Consider the following 26,232-nt stretch of genomic DNA (forward strand, 5'->3'; position numbering starts at 1 on the left):
ACACTACCAGATCTCAAGTACACAAAGTAATGTTTTGTGAGAGCAGCAGTGTGTGGCTACAGGGACTTCCACTTTGTCTCGGACTGGGCTAACCATCTACTTGGTTATGCTGATGAAGCTTATTGGGAACCAAAACTATAGATTTGGAGGAAGTACATGTGAATCCTGTTTGAAGAAGAACAGAATACTTAAATTCCCTAGCTCAGCCTGTAACATTGACTGCCTTGTCTGTTATGTGGCAAATACAGAGGAAGAGGATTCTTATTTAAAGAATAAAAGGATCTCTACTATGATACATTATCCTATGAAAATGACCCTCAGAATATAGTAAAACAATGAAAATCTTCACTTTCAGTTTTTCTGATCAGATTCATTAACCTTTAGTGAAGTCTTGAGAAAGTTTACGTCAACTTATACCACAATTTGATAAACAGTGGCTAAAGTTATCTGCACACCTAAGTACTTCAAAACTCATAATTCCATTAGGTGATTCATTTCTTATTTTGATAATATGAAATTTGATTAGCAAAGTTTCAAATCAGTATATTGAGAGTGAAACACCCTCTAAAGCTAGGAATCAAATCATGAAAAGTTGAAATGGGCATGTTTAAAACTCATATGTTACGCATCCCTTTTTAAAAAGTGTTGTGGAATTTAAAGATTGTTTTTAAGATAGAAGACAATACTGATAGCAAAAGTCAAATCATTGGTTTTTGTGGCGATAAAATGGCCCGGATTAAGAGAAAGTAAAGGAGCCTTAATGTAGTCCCCAACAGTACTGCATATTAATCACCAGCATATTATGGCGGTGGTGTGACACAGCATAAATAACCCAAACTTGCCTTTTGCATAGTCTTGAGACCCTTCCTTCCTCCTTTGTACTCAGATAAAGTGCACAGGCATATTCACAAAGGCACACAGGGCTCTCCTCATCAATATTCACACTCATTAATTAACAATATGTGAAGGCTATAATTCGAGAAACACCCCAGAGCTTGAATATTCAATCAAGCCAAGCAAATCACAGTGAAGAAAAAAAAAAAATACAGGTAGGACAATCACAGACCAGACTGACGAGGGAGAGCGGCACAATGTGTCAGGGGACATTCTGAGAGCAGAAGAGGGTACTCACTCTGTGTGCTGAGTGACGCGCAAAGCCCACCCTCTCCAACTGGAACCCTTCTTCAAACTAAGGCTCTACACACGCTGTCGCGGCGCGTGCCCTTTCATCCCTCTTCTGACTGGGCTGACACATAAAAGAAGGTAAAACAACGGCTTTTTGCTTATATGGTTAAGCAAAAACCTACAACGTTCCACAATACAAATATTCAATTGATATTTGTTACCAAGTAGTTACTCTGAAAATGATTTTAAAAAAAATAGCTAGATAGGAAAGGCAAAATATTGTTCTACAATCCATCCTTGGTATCAAAAGCTATTTAATGATATTTTTGAATTTTCAGATTTCTGAAAAATAAAATCTTAAAGTTTTCAGAGAATGTCACATCAATGACCAAAAGAAAAACCCATATGTATTTTTTGATAAAGCATTTCAGTCATGAAACAAGAAGGAACCCAATGAACTACCACACAAAAATCTTAACCAGACCACCCTGGAGGCAGAAGTAGAAAGGAAACATACCTTTGGCTGAACAAGTACCCCACTTTCTCCTCTCGGCCACACAGCCCTGCCGTTCCACCTGGAGCAGAAGCTGACTCCGAGTCCCTTGTGATCTTGGTGACAATGCCATCATACCACTGGTAAATTTTTCGATTAAACTTTGCAGATGTGGGAGCAACTTTGTTAATTATGATATTAGCCAGCTGGCAGGGACAATCAGTCACCCGCTGTAAGGAAGCCAGACAAAGAGACATCTAATCATTGCAAGCAGGGCAGATAAATTTTGTTCCCTTCTCACAGATTCTATCCCTGCTGACCCTTCCCTTGGCCGTCGACTGTCAAATTTAGATTCAGCCAGCTCCCGAGCTTCCCTTTATCCCTGCCTCAGATCTGAAACTCCTGGTTATCAGGGAGACACGCGTCACTAGCTGTCTCTGCGCAGGAAAGCAATCAGGTGAATACGACTTATTATCTTGCATTGCTTTCCGAGGACTGACAAGATTGATTTGAGACCAAGAACACATTCAGATCTCAGACACGCAGTTCTGAGGGTTTCGAGTTCAGACAACAGGCTGAGTGCAAAGTTACAAGAGAGGAAGAACCTCAGCTCCAATGCTAAAGCTACAGGATGATCCACATTTAGATAGATTAAAAAGCACCCATCAGTTTCCTTTTTCAGATGCCCTTCTGGTCTCCTTTTCCATCCCATTCTGCCTTAGCAGCATTGTGTCTAGGAGCAGCGTCACCTGGGGAATCTGGCTTCATATCAGGGTAGCCTCAGATCAGCCTGTGTAAGCTGCGCTCTCACAGGAAATTATCTCCGCTCATTCTTTTTGCATGTGAGGACGTCACCACAACAGGGTTCAAAGCCTCCACATTTGGTTTATTAGACTAAAAACCTAAGAAAATAAGCACGTCTATTTTAATATAACTTAAAGCTATCCAATGGAAATAGGAGGATATATCATATGGGGTGGTGTTTGTTGGGGGATGCTAAAATCCCATCAGAATTACATAGGAAATGTTTGGAATTTATTTATATATTCATGTCTATGTTGATCTAGGTTTCTTCTTGAGAGTAATATAATCTTTAGCCTTGATCACTTGAGGGTGGCATTTAAAAAAATGAATCATAAAAAGAGAAAGAACAAAGATGCAGGAAAAGTCAGAGGATGGAAGTTTGTCTGCCATAGCTCAGTTTCAAGGCAAGAAGCTTTGATAGTCATTTTCCATATGCTTTGTTTCCAAGTGGCCCTTCTTACGGTGTTCACTATGACAGCTCTGGCAGCTGCTCCAGGTCTACCCCGTAGTAGTCAATCGAGTCACATATGCTGATGAAGAGTGGCTACTTAGCCTACACACATCATCTGAATCATGCAGGAACTCACTCCTGAGGCCCAGTATTGATGAACATGCATTGATTTATTTTTTTAATTTATATTTATTTAAAGATGTTTTAAAGATATATTTTTTAAATGATGAAAAGACAATTCCAAAAAAGGGGGAGTTAAAATAGGCATTTTCAAAAGAAAAGCCAAGTGTTTCAACAATTCTCCCATGAAATGATTTCATCTCAGGAAGTTACAATTTCTCTAAAAGATCTTGACTCAGCCTGAGAATGCAATTTTTCTCTTAGAAAATTCAAAGAGAATAAAATATGCTATACATAAAAATTTTCATCTCTGTAGAACCTATATGAAATTGAATGAATTTTATGTCTCCAAAGAAATAAATTAATAAATAAATTTTGGCATTTGCTCATAGGTACTCATGATGTGATTATAAGGAAGACTGAGAAAACTGACTTTTTAGGATGAAAACCAAGTTCTTATGATAATGCTTACTGAATAGTCTAGAAGGAGCAATGCCTAATGGGAGTTACAGCCTTCCTCAGCCATTCCTCATCATTCACGGTGTAGGGGAGGGAGACCCAGAGAGTCACATTGGTCAAGTCCATGTTTACAAATACCCCATGCAACTCTCTTCCCTATTCTCTGAATTATACTTAATTATACTAATTAATGCACTGTAGATGTAACACAAAATATCTGTGTGTTTCTAATTCTGATATCACTGTTTTTATTTTCCTGAATCTTTCAACCTGTGGGCGATTGAATTCACAAGCACAAAACTGGTAGTTGTGGAGCACCAAGCTTGTTACGGAATATGAGAAAGGACTGCCCCTTTCACCATGGTAACTTCTCATCTTCAACGGCAGAATAAAAGACGGTAATCAGGTGGACTATATGGTAGGACTTTGGTGTTAGCATACATAACACATGTAAAATCTGTTGCACATGTCCTAAACTTCATTTTATAGCTTCATTATTACTCTTACTATAATTATCATATAAATAATTCTTATGAATTTTATGGCTTTCTAACAATCATTACCCAATCTCTATGAAGTTCAATGAGGTGTTTTGGAACAACAAAAATGTGGTACTTTCAACTCAAAACACCATGTGTAGCTATGACCAAGATTGCAAGACTTGCAGAACAACAACAACAACAAAATCTACAGTAAAAATACTAATAATAGCTCCAAAATACACAAAATTTCAGTCACAAATTAGGACTTGACCTAGACAACATGTTGTCAAATACACAGGTCCCATTAAAAGGGCTGTAAAGGTGAATTCACCATGGCTGTCTTTATCCATGTAGAGCATTTCCTGATACCTGACATTTAGACCATGGACATGACGGAGAGAATGGCCCAGAGAAGCCACATGCTCCTGCTTGGGTTGGCATTCACATCACCTAGTTTGACCCTTGCTGATTTCTGCTCTCCATGGCCACAGAGTCCAACTCAGAGCAGAGCCATCCAGGACCTCTCATGACAATAGGCGGCTGTTGTTATATAAACATGACACATGTGCGTGGGAATTTTTTGAGAGGTTGAAGCAGTCAGAATGAGTGTCAATGAGTCACTCTCCATTTGAAAATACTCTCTTGGGATCAGATCCCCTGGGGGTCTATGCAGGTCACTAAGCCTGACTCTACTGTGCATGTTCTTTCTGGTATGCCCTGCACCTTCTCCCATTGGCTCTTGGGACAGCTATTTCTACTTAGCTCCCTGATGGCTTGAATATGTTTAATTATATCACACACACATAAATCATATTTCTATTGTGTGTGTGTGTGTGTGTGTGTGTGTGTGTGTGTGTGTATTTCTGTCTTCCAGAACATCAAGTATATAAGTGAATGCCTGGAACTTTCTCGTCTGCTTGTCTTAGTCTCGGAGGTCTGAGGTCTATCTCCTTTCCATTCTTAGGTCTTAACTTCTTACCTCTGAGAGGTTGGGAAGGTTACTAAACCTCATTAGGACCGTCAGGTGACAATAACATAGTGTAGCACATTGACAAAGGCTGCACAGTGCGTGCCAGTTGCTTAGCACACAATGGATGTGCAGTACCCATCCCGTCATTAACACGGCAACAACAGAGTCACCAGGAATCAGCACAGCTTTTGAAGATCAGCAAAGGGTCCAGGGTTAAGCTTCATGAGTGGACTCAAAGCCAGCCTTTCTCCATTGATTAATAACAACATTGATACAAGTGGTAATATCTTCCTCAACGACGAATAAGAATTAAAGGTGTAATTACAAGGTAACACATAGTAAATGATGTTGCCAATTATTATTGCTCTGCCTTCTGGGCTAATTGGTTAGTAATTTGCTGTTGTTTAACTCATTTCGGTCAGAACAAATGAAGACTTTTACAGTGAAAATCTGGGAGCACACACACGTAGAGACACAGCCTGTGTATGTATGTATGTATGTATGGCATATGTATATATAATACATGAGACGTTTCTACATATGATTGAATACACATGGAAAGAACCTAGGTGTAGCTGTATTTGCAAGAGGAAGAAGTGTACTCTAAGGATGTCATAAGGTTACTAAATTAAATGAAGAAATTCTGAGATGAAAATGTTTCTATGATGCATTTTAAAGCAAGGAAAAGCATAGAATCATGTGTGTTGTATATCATCCTATTGTATGATAAGAGTATTGTGTCTAATTTATATATTGAGAGACTATCTATGAAAATTATGCTAGGAATTGCTCATGATGGATGCCAGAGTAGAGAAAGGTCTTGGAATAGAAAGAATTATTTTTCATAGTATATTACTTTGCGGCTGTACAAATTTATTTTGTACAGAGATAGATAGATAAATATAGATACAGATACAGACATAGACAGAGGTATAGATACAGATATAAACATATACATATATATATAGATATATACATGTACACACTTTGTGATATAGTCACATACACATATACGTGTAGCTTTAAAATACTAACATATATAATAATTGTAAAGAAAGGCCATTGTTCTTGCTTGAATGGGTAATTAATTTTAATTTTTGTATAAATAGTTCTGGATATTTTCATTTTTTCATAGCTTTGAATGGTAGTGACAGTTTTTGTGTGTCTGGATGAAGAGCAGGGCATAGAGCCCTTTATGTCCACTTGTGCCATAACTAACCTTCACTGCTTTTTGCTTCCAAACCCCATTTCTATGCTACTTTCTATACCATTTTTTCTGTGAGTTGGTTTTATTCATCTATTAAATGTCAAAATATTTACATGTCCGCATCATCTCCTCTCTCCAAGAATGCCTTCCTTAGACACGATTTAATTCAGAGTGAGAGATTCAAATTATAGTCCTAAATTCTCTCCAGCTGTAGAGTCAAATCAAGTAAGGAGCTGCCTTCTCATGTTGTCAGGGATAGACATCAAGATGTCTAGATGCCAGAAGAATACAGAGTTGAGGGCTTCTGGTGGGGCAAATGAAGCCACATATCACATGTTCTTGGTATGCAATAAAGTGTGAACTGATACGTCAAAGGTTGACATGTGCTTAAAACCCAAGGCATCCCTTGGCTTCTCACATATGAAAATCTGACAATGTAATGCTTACTGCAAATATCTTAAGGTTTCCTAGTACTCACCTAAGAATATATCAAGGGTCACATTTTCCCCATTCAAATAAAAAAAGTTTCTTAAATTTTAAAAATGCAACTATCAATAAACTGTCTTGGGCATAGCTGGTGCTAGGCACAGGAACGCCTGCACTGGTAAGGATCTATGGCCTTGGGTAGGCAACTGCTTCAACTGTCTCACTGTGAAAACGTCTACGGAACTTAAATGAGAAAGGCGACTGCTCTATTGCTTATAGGCTAAATTAACTTTAGGTCAATACCTGAAGGTATTTGACAACTAATGGGTAGTCTCATCAGCGACAGTGTCATAATCAAAATCCTCCCAGTTCATTCTCAGCAGCACTGGGTAATTAGTACCAGTTATAGGGCATAAAAACTACTATTGCTTTCCGTTTTTCATGCAGGAGAAAACTTCATCCAAGAAATGGACACAGTTCCATATGTCCACTGGCAGTACATATACCATTTACCTGTTCTTCTCAAATTTAAATGATAATGGAAAATACGGTGACTATTGGTAAATGTGAATCTTAATTCAGTAGTTATGGATGGAGTTTGACATTCAATATTTCTACCAAGCTCTTGGATGACAACAGATATTCTTGCTGGTCGCCATGGATATCACAGCTATAATTGATCATGGACAGTAGAGTAAGAATGTCATGCCTGGTAACAAACATGAATATCATGCAGGACCAAAGAATATTCTTTCTCTCCATTCTCACTTACCTTGCTGAGCAGAATGTAAGCCATTTTCTGTCCTAAGATTCAATGCAAATGTGCAATAAAAGCACAATTTTGAGTTTACTCCTTGTTCGTTAACTCCTGGCAGATGCAAAGAAAAGAAAAATAAATGGTTATATAATTCCCAATGAAAAGAAGGGTCATATCTGCAAAGCATTTTTACCAGTAAAGACACATTTTCTTTTAACCTACCTAGATCTATTTTCTTTCTTGTAAACTCTGGTATGGAGTAAGAGTTTATAGTCATCATATTTGGCCCAATAGCAAAATAATGTATTAACACAATTCTTTCACTGTGATCATTATGTTTCTCTTGTGCAACTAAATATTCATGTCTTTTCCTTTTATAGCTACCTAAAACTAAATGGTTTACAGTAAGACCACTGTAAACAGATATAACTTGCAATAATTTTGGAAGCACTTGCTAAGTTTCCATGATTATTTATTTTTGCCAAGAGCTAATTCCCTTGGTTTGAGGGAGGAGAATTGTTTTAAAAGGAGAATGGTGGTAGATGTAGGAGTGGGGGGTCTCTGGTGGTGCTGGGGTTGGTGTCTGTGTGGTAGTAGATCTTGTCTGCCATTCAGGAAAAATCTTACAAGAGGATATACAGTGTGGCTCCACGTTTTGATTTTGTTTCCCTTTCCAGGATTTCTTCCATTGAAATCCATAGGAAAATATTTATAACATAGCAAAGAATATCACAGACTCAAAATATATTTGTAGAAAATTATATCCATGAAGCAATACTTAGCTTCAGTGCATGTTATTATTTATAATCTTTGTCTTAGTTTAAATTGTTTAGTGGATTTCAGCGCTTCTATTTGTGTGTGTGTGTGTGTGTGTGTGTGTGTGTGTGTGATGTTCACGTGTGTGGGGGCAGGTGTTGCATGTGTATAGAGGACAGATTGAGGTCAGGGCCCTTGCTTGTTTTCTCTACCTCATATATTGAGGGAGGATCGATTTTTTGAATCTAGAGCTCAACATGTCAGCTGGCTTATTCAGCGAGTCTGCTTTGGGCATTCCCCTGTCTCTGCCTTCTGTGCACTGGGAACACTGGCACCATCAGAGTGAGTGCTGGGATATGAACTCTATGTATACAGGAATATGGGTAGGCCTTCACACCCAGCGGACATGTGTGTGGGTGCTGGGATCTGAATTCCAGCCCTCATGGCTGTGTTGAGAGTGAGTTTACAAACTGAGTCATCTTCCAAGACTCACCAAGATGTTTTAACTGGCGATCCATGCTTTTGGGTCTTGAAAATGACAATCACTTGGCTAACTCTGGCACCTGAACCTGGTCCTCTGAAAATTCATGAGTACAAAAGGGTTTCAAGGAGGGAGTGATGCTACAGTGTGATAGCCACAGACCAAAAGGAACAACCAGGGAAAATCGATGCAAGGGCATCCTAGTGTGAGTCCTTCAGAGAAACCATTTCCCATCAATAAATTCAATACAAATGTTTTCTCTAGCACCTTTTCTGGAGCTATATGCTGAAATCTGGAGACTTAGAGTGACAGAGGTCAATTTCACTGCTCAGTTACTACTAGAAACTAATAGTAAAGCAGGTAAGAAAATTAAATAGGTCAAATTGATAAGCACATGGGTCTAGTATCATTTTTGATACATATTCTATGGTAGAAAGCTACATTCCCCTTAGTACTACATCAATAGTCCAAATGGCCATCATTCCAACATACTTCCATGTATGTATCACAAGGAAGCATGACACAAAAACCAGGGATTTTCATCTGTCTTGATGGGAAAGGCCAAAAAAAAGCCTTTAAGAAGTTTGAACAGCTGAGATTCTTTCTAGACTCGATATAGACTCCAGTATGGGCATTTTGTTTCACCATTAGAAAAGCACAGAAATCAAGTGTGTGGGTTATGAAACCAAGCAAGCAAAGGTGAAGGAAACTGATTGAAACACTGAAACCACAGAGCTATACTTGACTGGGTGCTATGTCTATTCTCTCCAGTGGAAACATTTAATTGGCTAAATAACTAAAACTGTATTCCAGTTGGTAGCAAGCCAGACCTAGTAGATAATAAGAGTGAAGCTATCTTCTATGTGTCTCTGAGTAGTTCTGCCTACAGAAAGACCTTCCACACCTCCTTCCTGCAGAGTTATTCTAAGATTCCCTCAAAGAACTAAATTTAGCCTTCAAAATCTGAGTTCTGAGTTGGAGATTTCACAGGACCTTGAGTGTGGACCACAGTTGAGAGTGCTATAGAAGCAATATGCAATCATGACGATGAACCGAATTCTTGGTAAGTTTTGTTTTATCTTTTAGTGTACCTAAGAATAATGTACATTCTGACAATCCACTAAGAGTTATTAGTAAGATTAGTCCACATATGTTGGGATAAAGTCTGCATTAAACAGAGCAGACAGAGCGGCGGCCATATCACCATCTTCCTCTCTGAGAGACATTTGCATAACTCTCAAAAGCCTCTGGCTTTTAGGAGACATCAATTCCTTGCTAGGCTGGAATTATTCTGACAGGTTTGACATTACATTATCATCACAAGATCACAGTATACTTAAAGAAAAATAAAGATCCATGAGAATCAAAAGTAAAAATAATACAAGTCTCTAAAAGCCTAGATTAATATCAAAGTCACATCAAAACTTGACAACTTAGAGTTTAACTAGCTAGTTAAGCTAGCTAGTTAAGCTAGTTAAGCACACTCTGTGTGCTTTCAGGGGTATGGCAACAAACAAACAAACACAAAAACCAAACCACACCATAAATAAATAAAACCTATATTATTTTCTCAACATTTCTCTATCTGTTTCTACTCCAACTTCATTCCAGAACATACCTATTTCATTTTAAAGATCTTATTTTGAAAAATAATATTTCAGAAATCCTGAAACTGACTCTTTGTATCATTTATTTTGATTCAGTTAATCTTCTCTGCAAGCCAGATTTTCTTATTCTCATAAAAAGGAAAAGTATCTTTTGATCTTCATATTTTTTGGTTAGAATTTCTAAGTAGGTTCTGTGGTTCTGTTTTTTCCTACAGTGTGGTTTATTAATAAGATTTAATGCTCTTATACCGACTTACAAAATTGCCAAGACTGATGATTGTCATTTTTTTTCCATGGGATCCTACTCCACTGGATACATTCATATCAGTTGGTACCGAAATATTCACAAATCTAGTAGTCTTGTCCAGACTATTAAACTTTTCTTTTTTCTTTCTTTCTTTCTTTTTTCTTTTCTTTCTTTCTTTCTTTCCTTTCTTTCTTTCTTTCTTTCTTTTTTCTTTCTTCCTTTCTCTCTCTCTTTTCTCTTTCTTTCTTTCTCTCTCTCTCTCTTTTTCTCTCTCTCTCTCTCTTTTTTTTTTACAAGAATGCTCACCATGCCACAATGGAGGGAAATAAGGTTTTAATCTGAGTTTTAAATGGCAGTATTTGTTTGTTTCTTTGTTTGTTTGCATAATTATGGATTTATTCAAGGAATACCAGCTAGAATTAGAGTTTGGAAGACTGCATTAAGAAGAAAGATAAAACAGATGCGATACACAGCTAAGATCAAAGAGCCCCATCAATTCATTCCCAGAGTCAAAATCCAGCTGAGCCTCAGAGCCCTGTCTGCATAATAAGAAAGGTTGACTAAAACATAAGGATTAAACCGATGAGCTGTCTCCTGCAGAGGCGAGGGAGGGAAGCCCCACTGAGACCCTTGTAAAGACACTTTGGAAGCTCACACCTGCTCCTCCCCACCGACCTACAGGACACTAATGTGGCCAAAGATATCACTAGCTTTAAAGAATAGAAAATGTGTCTAGTACTTTGCTCTATTCTTCCACACAATTTCATTCCCTGCAAATGACAAATTAATAAATTGCTTCCATTTCTCCAAGGTGACTTATCCAGCACCCGACCTTCAAAATAAGAGAGGAAACAGATGATGAAATGTGCTTTGGAATCTTATTGGAAAATGGCTGACTCATGAACTTCATTCTCCTCAAATGAAAAAACAGTGCTTTTTTTTTTTTTTAAAGACAATCTTACAAACATGGGTCAATAGTTTTTTATTTTTTATACTCAAAAAGTATTATTTTTAGTCACATGAATAAGACCTCAAGTGTTTTATAAATACATTGCCAAGTTCTTATGTCAACACAAATCTTATATCTTAGCTCTATGTTCTAAGAACACATCACAAGAATTAAAAATGTTTAAAAGAGTCTGTGCCTGTGTGGTTTATTCTAATGAGCTTAGTAAGGTGTTAGCTTATAACTACTGATTAATTATTCTGAACATTAAAATAATTTTCTGTGAAGAAAACTGAAGTACTTTTTAAAAGTTAGGCAAACTAAGTCTTTAACAAGATAGAATGACAAGTGGGTGCCAATACTTTTTTATAACATAAACTTCAAATAATATCTAAAAACTCTATCTTTGGTGTCAATTGGCTTTCTCAAGCACTGTACATCCGTGGTGTAAATATGCAGTTAATACACTCGATGCAAAGCATTAGCTTTTGTTGTATTCCCCAAAAGAAGGAACATGCAATTAGAACCTAGAGCAGCATAGTCTCTCTGATGTGAAGTTAATGTGGAGGCTTTGGCTTGCTGTTGATTTCATCATTCCTTTTCTCATTCAACCATGTTTGTGGAGTGTTGCTTGTATAAGACAATGTGAGGGACATAGAGAAGAATCATATATGAATCACAAGTAAGAAAGTGATGCCCTGAATGCCACACATACGAGAAAAGAGATACCTATAAAAGTAGCCCACTGTGGAAAACATACATGTGTAAGAATTGACATTACGTTTAGGACTTTGTAATGAAAGACAGGTAGAGAAGAGGGCTTTCCAAGGGAGGAACAGAGATGGAGTGGGCTGGACTCTCCTAGATGACTAGGTGACTCTATTTGTCTAAGGAGGAGAGACAGAAAGATGTACCCATTAAAAAAGATCACAAACTGCAGTATAAGGAGTCTTCAATACTCTATAAGCAAATTAAATTTTCTTTCCCAGTCTTCCTCAATATGCAGAATTGGGAATCACCTGGCAAGCATTCTGTTTGAACTCTCAAGTTATTGGAGCTGCTTCAGACATGGAGATTCTGAACCATTGGCGATAAGACATCGGGGCTAGAGATTTGAATACATCTAGAGGATATGTTATTTTAATTTCTCTGAGGCAGCAGGAAACCTTAAGAACATTTTGTAAATTCTTTTGTGTTTGGGTGAAAGGTTCTGTAGATGTCCCTGAGGTCCATTTGATTCATAACCTCTATCAGAGTTATTGTTTCTTTGTTTAATTTCTGTTTTGTTGAACGGTCCTTGGTTGATAGTGGGGTGTTGAAGTCTCCCACTATTAATGTGTGGGGGTCTATGTGTGGTTTAAGTTTTATTAAAGTTTCTTTTACAAATGTGGGTGGCCTTGCATTTGGGGCACAGATGTTCAGAATTGTGATATCTTCCTGGTGGATTTTTCCCTTGATGAGTATGAAGTGTCCTTCTCTATCTCTTTTGATTAATTTTGGTTGAAAAATCTATCTTATTAGATATTAGAATAGCTACTCCTGCTTGCTTGCTGGGTCCATTTGCTTGGAAAACTGTCTTTACAGTAAGCTCTGGAGAGGACAGGAACTCCACAAGGAGAGCAACAGAACCAAAAAATCTGAGCAGAGGGGTCTTTCTTGAGACTGATACTCCAAGGACTATGCATAGAGATAACCTAAGACCCCTGCACAGATGTAGCCCATGGCAACTCAGTGTCCAAAAGAGTTCCCTAGTAATGGGAACAGGGACTGTCTCTGACATGAACTGACTGGCCTGCTCTTTGATCACCTCCCCCTGAGGAAGGAGCAGACTTGCTAGGCCACAGAAGAAGACAATGCAGCCACTCCTGATGAGACCTAATTGACTAGGGTGAGAAGGAAGGAAAAGAAGACCTCCCCTATCAGTGGACTTGAGGAGGGGCATGCATGCAGAGGGTGGAGGAAGGGAAGGATTGGGCTGGGAGGAGGGAAGGAACCACAGAGTGGATACAAAGTGAATAAAATGTAATTAATAAAGAATTTTTTAAAAAAAGAACATTTTGTAAGATGAGAACTAAAGAAGTGACAAGAGAGACTGATCAAAAGTTAAAAGTTAACTCATTTTTATTTAGGTATATAGTAGCAATAATTATTTTTGCCCAAAGTAAACATTAATAGTTTCATTTTTTATTAAAAGTAGAAGCCAAAATCTTGTCATATATATATATGTCATATATATATATGTCATATATATGTCATATATATATATCATATATATATGTCATATATATATGTCATATATATATGTCATATATATATATATGACAAGATATATATATGAATGGTCTGGATTATTTTTAAGAATGACTGACTTTCAACTGAGGTCAGCAAGATATTTTCATTAGGTCATTTTTTAATATAATGTCTTTTATTCTGCTTCTCATAATTCTAGTTCAATTGCTATTTTCAGAAGGTATAAATTAACCCTGACCACTCAAAAAAAATGTTAGGTTGAGTAACCATTAGGAAAAAACAGTAAAATATCTACAAAACTGTCACATAAGAAAATAAGTTAAAAGAAAAGAAGTAATATTTAGTACTGGTGAAGATTCTGGAAGGGAACAACCCATGGAGCTTAGTGTAATCTATAATTTTAATTCATGCAACTCCCATTGCAAGAGTAAAACAGTGAGTATCACCCACCTTAAAAAAGCAGCTACAATGTCTCGTGATAGTACATAATAAGCAGATAACTGAGGGTACACATACATGTAACATGGGAGACAATTAGCAAATATAGAAGTAAGGCAAGGGAGACATCAAAATTCTTAAAAATAATCTGTGCTATTATGAAGCGATATTGAAGATAAATCATTTGGTTTGAAAGAGCAAATTAGATTGAATTATGTCATTTGACATTTAAGTTAAACAATGACATGTTCTCAAGAATAATGATGTCTGAGCTTTAATTTTGAAAATCTTCCACTCACAGTGGACACAAAGAATGGAACGATAAGACTTCCCACTGCAATTTACACACTGCAATATCACTTTAATTTCTTAATGAAAAAAAGTTCTTGTTTAAACTTATAATTTAAAAGACAGAAACATGTTGAATTTCAAGTAGTTTAAATATTTATAGCCATTTGAAAAAAAATTAAATGTGCATCAAAGATCTTTAAAAATTTCAGACAATCATGTCACAAAGATGGTTAGAAGGGGAATCTGGTGTCTGTTCCTTTTGCTTAATTAAGCCTCGTATTTTAATGCAATTGCAGCCTTTAAAATCATTTAGAAAAGTTAATGGGCACACATACTGACTTCAACATTACAAAGAGACTTTTATCATAATTAACCCATCAATCTTTTCATTGATGGAAGAGATTTTGTATTCATATTTCTCAAGAAACAGAATTTGAAATAAATACCTGCATATGGCAAGCACCTGAATTCTTAGACTAACTTCACCACATACCCGTCTAATAGGTAGGTGTATCCTCCTCTCCTTCCTTGATTTAATATGATAAGGAATCGGGTTGTCATGGAATGCTGTAGCTCAAAACAGGAAGCAGGCAATAGCAATTCATTCTGAAAAGGTTTTTTTATAGACCGTTGAGATCAGTGATTCTACATGGGCCAGTAGGACCTTTTTCTATACTCATCATAATAATTTTTAAAGAAACAATTCATTTATAAATTATTAAATTCCAAAATTGTCTCTGAGGATTTAAATATTTTCATAAAGAAAATATTCAGCCATGAAATTCTCATTATTTTCACATTTTCAAGTGTTGATTTTAATCAGAGTTTAGTTGAGCCCCAACATTAAGAAACATGAACATCTAATTATGAAATAGTTATGACATAAATTAAATCAATTAGTTATGACATAAATCAAATTTCAACTATTTTAAATATAATAGCACAGCTGATATACTCATACCCCTCACTGGCTGTTCAAGACTAGAAACAGCTTCACCACGCCTGATCAGGAAACGCAAAAACGGTATGAATGTAGGATTCCATAGGTAGTACCGCAGTAAGCACACTGCCCTAACATGAACTACTCTTAAGGTCATTTTTTAAAATGTGGGTATATTTGAGCAAGTGTTGTTTATTCATTGAGTTATTGCATGAAATTATTCTCCTGTAAATGTAAAATCAGAAGGTTGAAGGAATTTAAAAAGTAACAGTGAAGGTGTCACTAAGTGTAGGATAAAAGGAAAGAGTCAACTCTAGATTCTGGTGATTCAGCCACAAATCTATATAAACGGACACCATATCTTCCTGCCCTGACATTCAGAATCCAAAGAAAAACCCTCTGACATTTTTTTCCCTGGACTTTCTGTATATATTTAAATACTTTTCAGCTTCATTGATGCCCCTCTTTCTTCACTTATCCCACTCCTGGTATTTATCACTCTGCATCATATAGTGATAAAGATAAGAACTATACCATGCAATATCTCATAGTGCACATTAGCAGTTCAAGACATAATAACTGTTATGTGCTTTGTTAATGGAGACTGTTCTGAAAACTGAAGCTCAGTCACAGAAATAGGTCACTGCCTACCTTAAAGTCAGATGACATCTTTCAATCTAATTTGTTCTTACAAAGAAATGGTTTATCTTGAATATCATTTCACAGTAGCAAAGGTTTTTTTGTTTTTTGTTTTTTTTTGTTTTTTTTTTTTTTCAGAATTTGAGATTATCATTGCATGGAGTATAATAGTATGTATGTACTGATATCTCCCTTACATTACTTCTGTAATTATTAATTGTCTCCCATGTTTCTGTAAGGAAATGCTAACATGAGGGTGTCCCTTCTGTTATCTCTCTATTGTGTATTTTATGTAACTCTGTAGTTGTTTTTCTAGAACTTTCATTAAGTTCACTGGCAGAAAAGTTTGTGTTCATTTAGCAGATATTTGGGGATTTGTACTATATGCTGTATACTATAGTGGGTACAATGCTAGTTTATGGAGACAAAAGAGATAAATAGGTACCGTCCTAAGAAGGCAGACACTGACTAATTATTCCTTCCTTCTTTCCTTCCTTCCTTCCTTCCTTCCTTTCCAGAGAAAATAAGGCTGTGATATCTCCTGGCAATGTTTCATCCATTACCACAGTTTGTTTCAACATCACAAATACTACTTGCTTCTAATGTCTCTTCATTTCCTTGCAGTGGTCTACATAATTTAAATCTATGACAAGGTATGCATTTTTATGATATAAGCAATATCTCTTAGATGTTAAATTAAAGAGCGCTGAGCAGTGAGGCAGAATAATAAAGACATTAATGCCTGGTATAGCTCTGTCCTAACTATTAAAAAAATTAGAGTGAAAATGAGACCAGTTGAATTTTAAATGTATGTTGCATAAATCACATCAGAAACATTGACTACTCCCTATAGGTTTGTAATACTTCAAATTAAATTTCCATTGATCTTGATTTACTTCTGCTCACACTCAAGCTTGATCAAGTAGGCTGGGGGCCAAGTCAAAGCTTGAGCTTTGAAGACTACAACTACTAACTTTCTTAAAAGTCTTGAGAGAAGTAGAACCTTTCAAAATACTAAAAGTCTCTAGTTCTCCAGTGTTTGCTCTGCTCTACAATGTTCCGCTTTTTCTTATAATACTATTCCTATGTTCTCATCATCAACAGAAGAATTCATTAGCTTCATTATTAATTCATATTTTATTTAATTTTTCCAAGGCCCATGTGGTCTCACTGAGATCAGCTCTCTCACTGCGTGTGTTCCATAAAGTATAATCAATCTCTATTATGGTCATGAAAATGGTATTTGTCACTTTGCTCAGAAAAAAATCAATATATCATCCAAGGCTGAACAGGCATTTAATGCAATGAATTGAAGACTATTAGTGAAATTTAGCTTGCCAAGAGTTTCAGACAAACTAATCGAAATCCAGAAAATTCACTGAAGAGTTTGCTGATGGAATACACAGACATGCCATAGAAATTAGTATTGGGGCATTAGAATAACCTGTCATTTCTAATCCTGACAAGAAAATGGATTTAGACAGTCAAATTTCCAAGGGTCACCATTTAAAATTGAAAAAAAAAAAGTGAAAATCACATATCATCATTTTTTGCAAACAATGCTGGTAAATAAGAAAAAGCTTCATTTCTATTTTCTGTAAAATCCACGAGGCAGAGAAATAATTCTAAAATTGCAACCCCTGAAATGTTATCAGCTATAGGCATATTGTCATGTAGAAATTTGTTGGCTCTGGGGGCTAGAAAGATGGGCTCACTCAGTAAAACGTTTGCTATACAAGAGTGAAGAGCCGAGTTTGAAAACCAGCGCCCATGTAAAAAAGCTAGGTGAGCAGAAGCAAGCAGATTCCTGGAGGTCAGGTCTTCCAGCCTGCTTGATGTGTTCTAAGCTAGTGAGAGATACTGTCTCAAAAACAACAAAAAATATACACGGCACCTAAGGTATAGCACCTGAAATTGTCCTTTGGCCTCCACATGCATGCACACACAGGCAAACCCATCCATATACACAAAATTAATTAATTTATCAGTCAATAATCTCTGAGTTTCAAGAAACTATACATTATAGATCAAAAATTTTTCTAGAAACTCAGAGACTCAGGTACACAAGGCCCACTTTCAACTCAGACATATCCTTGACCCTACTCTTCTGGCTTCTACTTAATTATTTTAGCAAAGATAAAGTTGGTGACAATGTCCCTTAGATATCTTGTTCATAGAATAACTCTTGTAATCAGAAGATTTCTTCCATTTTTAAAAACAGCTATTTCTTAATTCTAGTCTTTCACTGCAATTTCAGAAGCCAGGTCTATTACTGAGCCTTTAGATCAGTTACGTGGAGATTTAAGCCAGGTGTGATTTCCCCTTGACTCTTTGCTGGGTGCCAGCTATCAAGTTCTTTGACCCCGCTACTTACAAACAACCCAGCTTCTTTATATTTTTTGCTCAGGAAATCTGTCCCTAAGGATATAAATAAGGGTTTTTGGATGTGCTCAAGATTGTCTTGTTAGTTTAGACAAAGAGTTTCATTAATTACATTAAAATACGTAAATGGTAGGAAGTTGAGCATTAAGGTTTGGTCCGGTTAGACTACCCATCCAGTGTGGATTCAGTTACTTTAAGTTTGTCACACTCTGTAGAACAGTGATTCTCAACCTTCTTAACGCTGTGACCCATTAATACAGCTCCTCGTACTGTGGTGACTGCAACCATGAAATTATTTTTATTGCTGCTTCATAACTATAATTTTGCTACCGTTATAAATCGTAATGTAAATATCTGTGTTTTTCAATGGTTTTAGGTGACACCTGTGAAAAGATTATTCAACCCCTAAAGATGTCGTGACCCACGGATTGAGAACCACTGCTCTACAGTTTTCAATTCCAAAGTGAATACCACTTTCTTCACTGAAACTCTGCTTTTAATCTTATTGTATTAAGTTATTCCATTTAATCTTCTAAACAGCACTAATTCCTACAGGAGACAATTGAGGCATGGTAAAACTTTATGTTTTGGGTAGAATCATGGAAACCATACAAGATCAGATGTCTTAGAATTCAAATCCTATATTCTTTTTCTTTTTTAAAGTTAATCTGCATTGAGATTATAAATTTGGAATTAGAAAGTATACACAAGAACATAATGGTACAATTAAAGTAGCCTTTCTTTGGATAGAAAAATAGAATGGAAATTACTATTATTTCCTAGCAATCTTGGATCCTTTTAAAAACTTGTATTCAGAATAGTTACTAGAAAATTCCACTGTTTAAATAACATGTGGTCAAGTTGAGTTTTACTGATGTGAAATGATTTTTAAATGCATGAGTAACCTATGGTGACACTCTGCAAATCCTGTATTCATTTCACTAATCCATACAATTTTTCTTAGATTTTTCTAAGGTAGTTATGGAAAGGAGCAGGGAAGAAAAGCTTCTCTGAATAATTTGTATGTGTCCTCATGAAGAGGTGACACACAATTTCCCCAGAATTCAAACAGAAAAATAGAAAATGAGGTATTAAATTTTAAAAAAATCTACATACTTGCCTGATGGATGCCAATAGACCAGTGATGAATTAATATTTTAAACATTTTTTTGCAATTCACTGCAGCAGCTTAGCTGACTCTTATTCAGCTACAGTACTGATGTGTGACACATAGAGAGAACATTCCTGATTAATATTGATCTCACCTATTACTCTGCAGCCATAGCTCATGGTGTGAAAAAAGATTAAGAAGATTCTAACTGAGGAATTCAAGCATCTGCCATTTTGGTGAAAATGCTCCTTTCAGATAGGGCAGCCGTGTACTGAGAGAAACAAAATGATGGAGTCTTTGAAAAATGTTGTTATGGATATGTAACGTACCAAACTCTTTTAAGGATCAGGGAAATTTTTCTATTAAGTAACAGCTCATGATAGCCCATCTTCATCTATGACAAAGCTGTGATGCTCATTTCATTTTACAACTTGCTCAGTTACAAAACAAATAAGTGAGTAAGAAATCACTCATTAGATGACAGCAATGAAAACTGCAGATCTTTTCTTTGTGGGCTTTATATGCCTCTCATATGCCTCTGAATTTCATAACACCTTCATCAATTGCTGGCCCTCTCAGAAAACTCTTCTTGTGGAAGTTTAACTGGAAATTTGCATCAGAATTACATAGTTGCTTTCATTTATTAAGTCATGGGAAAGACACATCCACTTAAATGAATTTCTTTATATTCAGCACTACGGAGAGTTAACATGAATTCATCCTTAAATATGTGTCCTCTATTATAGGACTCAGAGTAGCAATGCACATACATGTATATTGATGAAGCATTAACTTCTGATTAACTTATCCAAAAAGCTTTACTGACCACCCAGCCATGCTGCATCTGACATTATACTAGATGGTGGGGATTTGACTTAGTGCATCATGATCTTCTTCTTCACGTCACTGTAGTTGCTAAGTCAAATTGAAAACCAAAGCTTCAGTACCTTAGGTTAAGAATAGCATTAAAGCCACTTACGTTCACAGATGGCTGCAGAAGCTAGGAGGGCATCTGTACTGCAGGATCTCAATAAAATACTAGTTGAGTGGCTGAAGAAGTGAATGAATCATTGCTACATCAGGAACACAGTGGAACAGCTTCTACATCATTAAGGACACTGAATGCAGGGCACTGGAGTGACGGATAAGAAAGTAATGCTTGACCTTACTAGTGTTTGTCTCCAGAACAACCTGACTTCATTCAGTATGAGAGAGGAGGGGATAGGAGGGGAAGGAGAAGAGACAAACAAAGGGGTTGGGTAGAAGGCTGGGAAGAAAAAGAGGGTAGAGGGAGAAGTTAGGAAGAACCCTTGTGTAGCTCACCTGTGAGGGTATGATTGAAAGATCTTTTTTTTTTTTTTTTTTTTTTCCTGTGAGGAAGGCTCTCAGTCTGAAGCTGGAGGAGAACACGGGTATTTTAATTCATATTTTACTGGGGCTTTGAGATGCAGAGTATTTGGATTCAAGTGGTTGAGGGTAGAATGGGACCAGGGAGTTCAGCATGCCCCACAACTGTGTCACATCCCACGGAACATATCGATGGAAACTTTATTTTTATCCTTGAAGGCAGACCAGCAAATTTAGATGGCAGCAAATTAAAGGTTTGGCTTCAGATTACAACAGAATAGAATCTCAAGGATTATCCATCCATATGCCCACAGTGGAATCTTCATAAATAAATCTGTAATGATCTCTCCCCAGAGGTCAGCCCTGATTATCTCATACCGACTGAATTCAATGGGAAATGTAAGCAATTACAAAGGTAGGTGTTCCCATAAAGGACTGATGATCCCCTAGTTAATACCCTCTTCAAAAGATGAACTTTCTGAGAATTCATTTTACTGTAAAAATCTCAGGAAAATTAAGCCAGAGACTTTTGCTTTGCTTTGCCGATGTTGCCTTACACAATGAAGAATCTAGTAAAAAAAAAAAAAAAAAAAGAAAGAAAGAAAGAAAAGAAAGGTTGATTCCTGTCTAAATATTTGCCTTCTTTTAAAGCTGCCTAGGAATAAATTAAGTCTTTCTGCCTACATCTCTGAAACTAGAGCAAGGAAAAGCAGAGCAAGCCTCGAGCACTGAGGCTCTCCCCACCACACCCTCTGCCTTGCTCCTCTCACGTGTTTCTGTTTTGCCTCATTGTCCTTCTGCCATACTTCTGATGACTAGCCCACCCTGGGTAAATTCATCAAAGCCCTTATCTACTTCTGATTCCAAGCTACTCAATGATGCTGAGAAGAATGAAGCCCTGGCTAGAGGCTGCCATCAAAGAGGTATGGTCTTAGGTCTTAGAGTGACACTCCACTGCTTCTCATGAATGTCTCCATTTGCACCTCCTCAGATTCCTGTATGACCCTAGTCCTCCAAGCTTATGCCACACACCAGGGCTCTGATGACCATCTTACTTCCTACTGCCTCAGGACCAATGAACTCCAGAGTACATTTTGATTAAATTTACCCACTGACAAATTTAGCTTCTCTCTTCCTCTCTTGGAAGAGAAAGATATTCTCATTTTTTTCCAAGGACCCTCTTCTATCTCTAAGTAGCTATGTAGGTAATGTGTGTTTCTTCTTCCATTTCCTTACAAGCACCTCTCTTTGGAGAGGCCTCACTTTCTCAAAAGGCTTCCTTTGGTCTTATCGTCATGTGTAGTAACCATTCCCTTTCCTTCTTTTACTTAAACACCAAACTATCAGAAACTGTAAGCTGCCTGCCATGCTGACTCAGCTTCAAGTCATGCCCGTAGTCCATTCCTTTCCACCAATTCACTCTTTCTGAGATAACCATAAACTTCCTCATTTCTCACCAGAGTCTGATTCTACTCCTGTCTCTCTTTCCACTGCTTGTAACTTAATGAATCTTGACACCAGGGTACCTCTCAAATTGGTAGCCATTTTTGCTTGGTTTCCATGTTATAACTCTTGTCTAAGTCTCTTTTGCTTCAGTCTGTACCCATTGACATACTGTTCCATTTTGTTGATACCTTAAAGCTGGCATGGACTCTGATGTCTGCTCTTTGATCGCTTCCCCCTTGTTGGGGGGTGGGGGTGAGGGGAGCAATGCCAGGCCACAGAAAAAGAAGATTCAGGCAGTCCTGATGAGACTTGATAGGCTGGGGTCAGATGGTAGGGGAGGAGAGTTCCCCCTTTCTGAGGACTAAGGGAGGAAGATGGGGGGGGAGAGGAAGGGAGGGTGGGGCCAGGAGAAGACTAGGAAGAGAGTTACAATTGGGATATAAGTTGAATAAACTATAAAAAAATAAATTTAAAAAACTGACAAAAGTGCCAACATCCCAACTGTGCTGTGGTGTACTTCCTCGTGTTCCTTTTCATTCTCTTAGACTATGAGTTAAGGGGCACATTGTTGGTGCCATGCAAGCATCAACTCCACTATCCGGTAAGGAGTCGGGAAGGAGCAATGAGAAAGGAAAGGTGATGTGAAGGTAACAGTGTTAGGCAGTAAGTTAACACCAGGCTGTAAATGTTGACATACAGTAAGAAAAATGTTTTAAGAAAACCGGTCTTTAAAGTTTAGATTAAGCCCTACTTATTGAATTGAGTGTCTAATGAGTTCATAATATGGTGCTTACATTGACTTCCAGTTAGATTAAAATTCAGTAGATAGAGCCATTATAATAAACAATTAACAAGTTTTGCATTTCTTGTTCAGCTTAAAATTTCTAGAATGCCATTAAAAAGAAGCACAAATGGTGTAGTTGTGTGCTTGTGGTTTAAAAGAACTGCTGCTAAGGGCTGAGATCCAAGAAAAAATGAGTTTCAGAAAGTTCAATTTTACATGAAAACATAGAGCAACGTGGACAGGTGGGGTGAGTAGGAGAAGGTCACAGCCTAAGGAAGTGTACGCGGCTCTGGTTTGGATTCTGAGGCTGTGGGTGAAGAGCTGCCTGACTTTTTAATAAGGAAGTGGTACATTCAGTTCTGAAGTCAGCAAACCTGGCTCTGAGGGTACATTAAATAGATGAGAAAGCAAGCAGGTTTTAGTGAGGAAAATGTCTTAGCTGTCTAGTGAAAAGGAACGTCATGTCTGCCACCCACACTCTGTGTTCTAGCCCCATGTTCTTTTTGTCTACCGAAGAGTGTGGTTTACTAATGTGCAACAACACTTAGTTCAAATGATGGGGGATATATGACAGGCTTTCCTTATTCGTCTGTACCAGAGGGTGCAGTACATTGGTTATAATTCATACATGTTTGTGTATGTCTCCTCTGTGTGTGTGTATTTCACATTGATCCATATCTTCTTGCTTAGTATGTGAACTAGATAGATATATACCTATATGCCAGAACAACTTTACATAAGTATCTGAATTCCTAGCTTTAACTTGAAATTGCTAAAAGCTCTGGCCCATGACAATGCCAAGGTTTTGTTTGTTTGTTTGTTTGTTTGTTTTAGTGCTAACATTGATCAAGGCCTGTTTATCAGCACCATCCTGAGCATAACTCTACTCGTGTGAAACATGTGGCCTTCTAGGTGGAGTGGAATATGTGTCAAAACCAAACTACTGACATCTGACATCTAGTTAGCTTCCCTCTTGGCATATACAGAGTTTTGTTGCCTTCTCACTTCAGCTGGCATTTCCTGCATTGTTGGTGTTTATGACACCAATTCTGTGTGGATCCATGAATGCCTCATTTACCAACAAATATTGAACCAGCCTCTATGCTCATGTGCGCACATGTGAAATATTATCTCTTCTCTTTCCAGGCCCTGTTTGCCTTGCATTTAGCAGTGCAAACTTAGACATTATTTTTACTCATAATTTTTCCTTATTTCCTTTTAAAAATTTTTCTCATCTATAATGCTGGATTGAAGCAAAAAATCTTTTGGCTAGTCAAACACTGGACCAGATTTTCCTCAGCCTTCTGCAATCCTTTTTTAAAAGAAAGAAAGAAGGGAGATTCAAATTATCTTATTTGGTAACTCATTTTCTTTAAATGAAAGCCCCTTTTTATCACAGTCCATTCTTTAAATAGATTCTACATAAGCTTGCATTTTCTTTAAGTTAAATGCCTGCTAAAGATCCATATAAGAGTGAGGAAATACTCACTACTGATATTTGGTCAAATAAGAAGACAATAAAGATACTCAGTGGGTGTTGAGTGTTTGAAACTAGGAGACTGACATCCAATATGTGATAGGTGTTAATCAAGTTACCTATAAGATAGGTAAAATTTGCTTTTAACCACACTTACTCTTAGCTGTTGTATAGAGCATGACATGGGGATGCAAGAAAACAACATGAAAAATTCCATAAGCACACCTACTGTGCTGGGAGAGAGTCCCAGGGAAAAGAGATGCGCATGAAGAATCCGTGAGTAGTCATCTACTCACGGTGTTAGTTTTTTGTTTGTTTGTTTGTTTTTATAATTTGACTTAATGACAATCTTTTGTAAAGCATTTCCTGACTCCAACCACCCAAGTTTGTCACTTCTACATTCAGAGGAAGCTCTACACTAACATGGATGTGACACATGAAACATAATCAGGGGTCAAAACAGAACTTCTGATCAGCTGCTTCTTCTTTGAAGCTCAGCTGAATCCAGAGTAGTCGTGGGATGGTGGCACATACATATAAACACAGCACTCAGGAGGCAGAAATATTGCCACAAGTTTAAGGCATCGTCAACATAGCAAGATAGGAAAACACAAGGGTTCCAAAGTGAGCATAATGACATAATACAACATTACAGAAGTCGGTGGTGTGCTTAGAATGGTGAGCAAGGGCAAAAGAAACTAAGCTTCGTCTTGAAGTCTAGGGCATGTTGCGGCTAAATAAATATAAACGTGGGGCTTGACCTTTTTTGTTTACTCACGCTTTCCTTCGCACCTGTTTCCTGAGCATAAATTCTGCAGATGGAATGAGCTCTGGCGCCTACTACCTGCTCCACACACCTGCCCCAGGAGAGATGAGCTGCCTCTTTGTTTGCTGTCCTATTACTTGGAGATTTGTTTGGGGGAGTGGTACAAACAGTATAGAGAGTTAAGGGTCTCATTCTGCCCAGGAAGCCACAGCAGGGAAGGATCCCTCCCATCGCTGTAGAGAGAACCTACAAAGTTTGCTTTCCTGTTTTTGTTATCACTTCTTTTAGCTTCTTGAACCTCCCTAAATGGAGCCTGCCCTCCAGAGAGGAAAGCTGTATCCCTTCAATACAGTGGTATGTCTGTTATCTCCAGGGAACTCATTTAGTGGGGACTCCATTCCTGGGTGAGGTGCGGGATGAGACCGCAGGCTTTAGTGTTAGGCACATGCAAAACAGAACGAATTTAATTCTTATGAGTATACTGTTAAGGCATTCTATCTAAGTTTGGGTAAATAAAAAACACAGAAAGGATGGAGAGTGACTTTTAACTGTATTTTTATCTATTTCCCACCCGGGTGTGTCCCAGGTGTTGTGCCCAGCCAGTTTCTGCTATAAATATTAAATCTTCATTGCTGATATGCCCACCCAAAGTTGGGATAGCTATATCTTGAGGCAGATCTCAGCTTCCTGAGGAACTGCCACAATGATCTCCATAACAGCTGTTCCACTCTCACCAGCAACGCATGAGTGTTCCCCTTGTGTGTGTCTTCCTCACATCCTCACCACCAGTGTGTCTTGCCAGTTGTTGTAATGGTCTCCACCAACCTGAACTATGTAATTTCTTCTGTTGCACAACAGACAATAAGACAAAAGTAGTTTTGATTTTACCCTAATGGCTGAGTATGTTGAGCCTTTCTTTTAAGTGTTTCTCAACCATTTGTATTTCATCTTTCGAGAACTCTCTGCCTAGTTCTATAGGCCATTTTTAAATTGATTTTTCTTTTTTGATGTTCAGGTTTTCTTTCTAGTT

General features: G+C 37.4%; 1 long non-coding RNA gene across 3 annotated transcripts in view; it reads right to left on the reverse strand.

Moving 5' to 3' along the window:
• The window catches only part of LOC129691762 (uncharacterized), a 65,854-nt gene that overhangs the window by 29,421 nt on the left and 10,201 nt on the right, over window positions 1–26,232 (reverse strand). For all 3 annotated transcript variants that reach the window (XR_008722548.1, XR_008722549.1, XR_008722547.1), the window contains exons 6-7: window positions 7,310–7,405; window positions 1,643–1,848 (exon numbers count right to left, since the gene is read on the reverse strand). This is a non-coding gene — a long non-coding RNA (uncharacterized LOC129691762). The remainder of the gene's footprint in view (window positions 1–1,642; window positions 1,849–7,309; window positions 7,406–26,232) is intronic.

The sequence above is a fragment of the Psammomys obesus genome, unplaced genomic scaffold (assembly GCF_907164565.1).
Source record: "Psammomys obesus unplaced genomic scaffold, mPsaObe1.curated_primary_1811, whole genome shotgun sequence".
Lineage (NCBI taxonomy): Eukaryota > Metazoa > Chordata > Mammalia > Rodentia > Muridae > Psammomys > Psammomys obesus.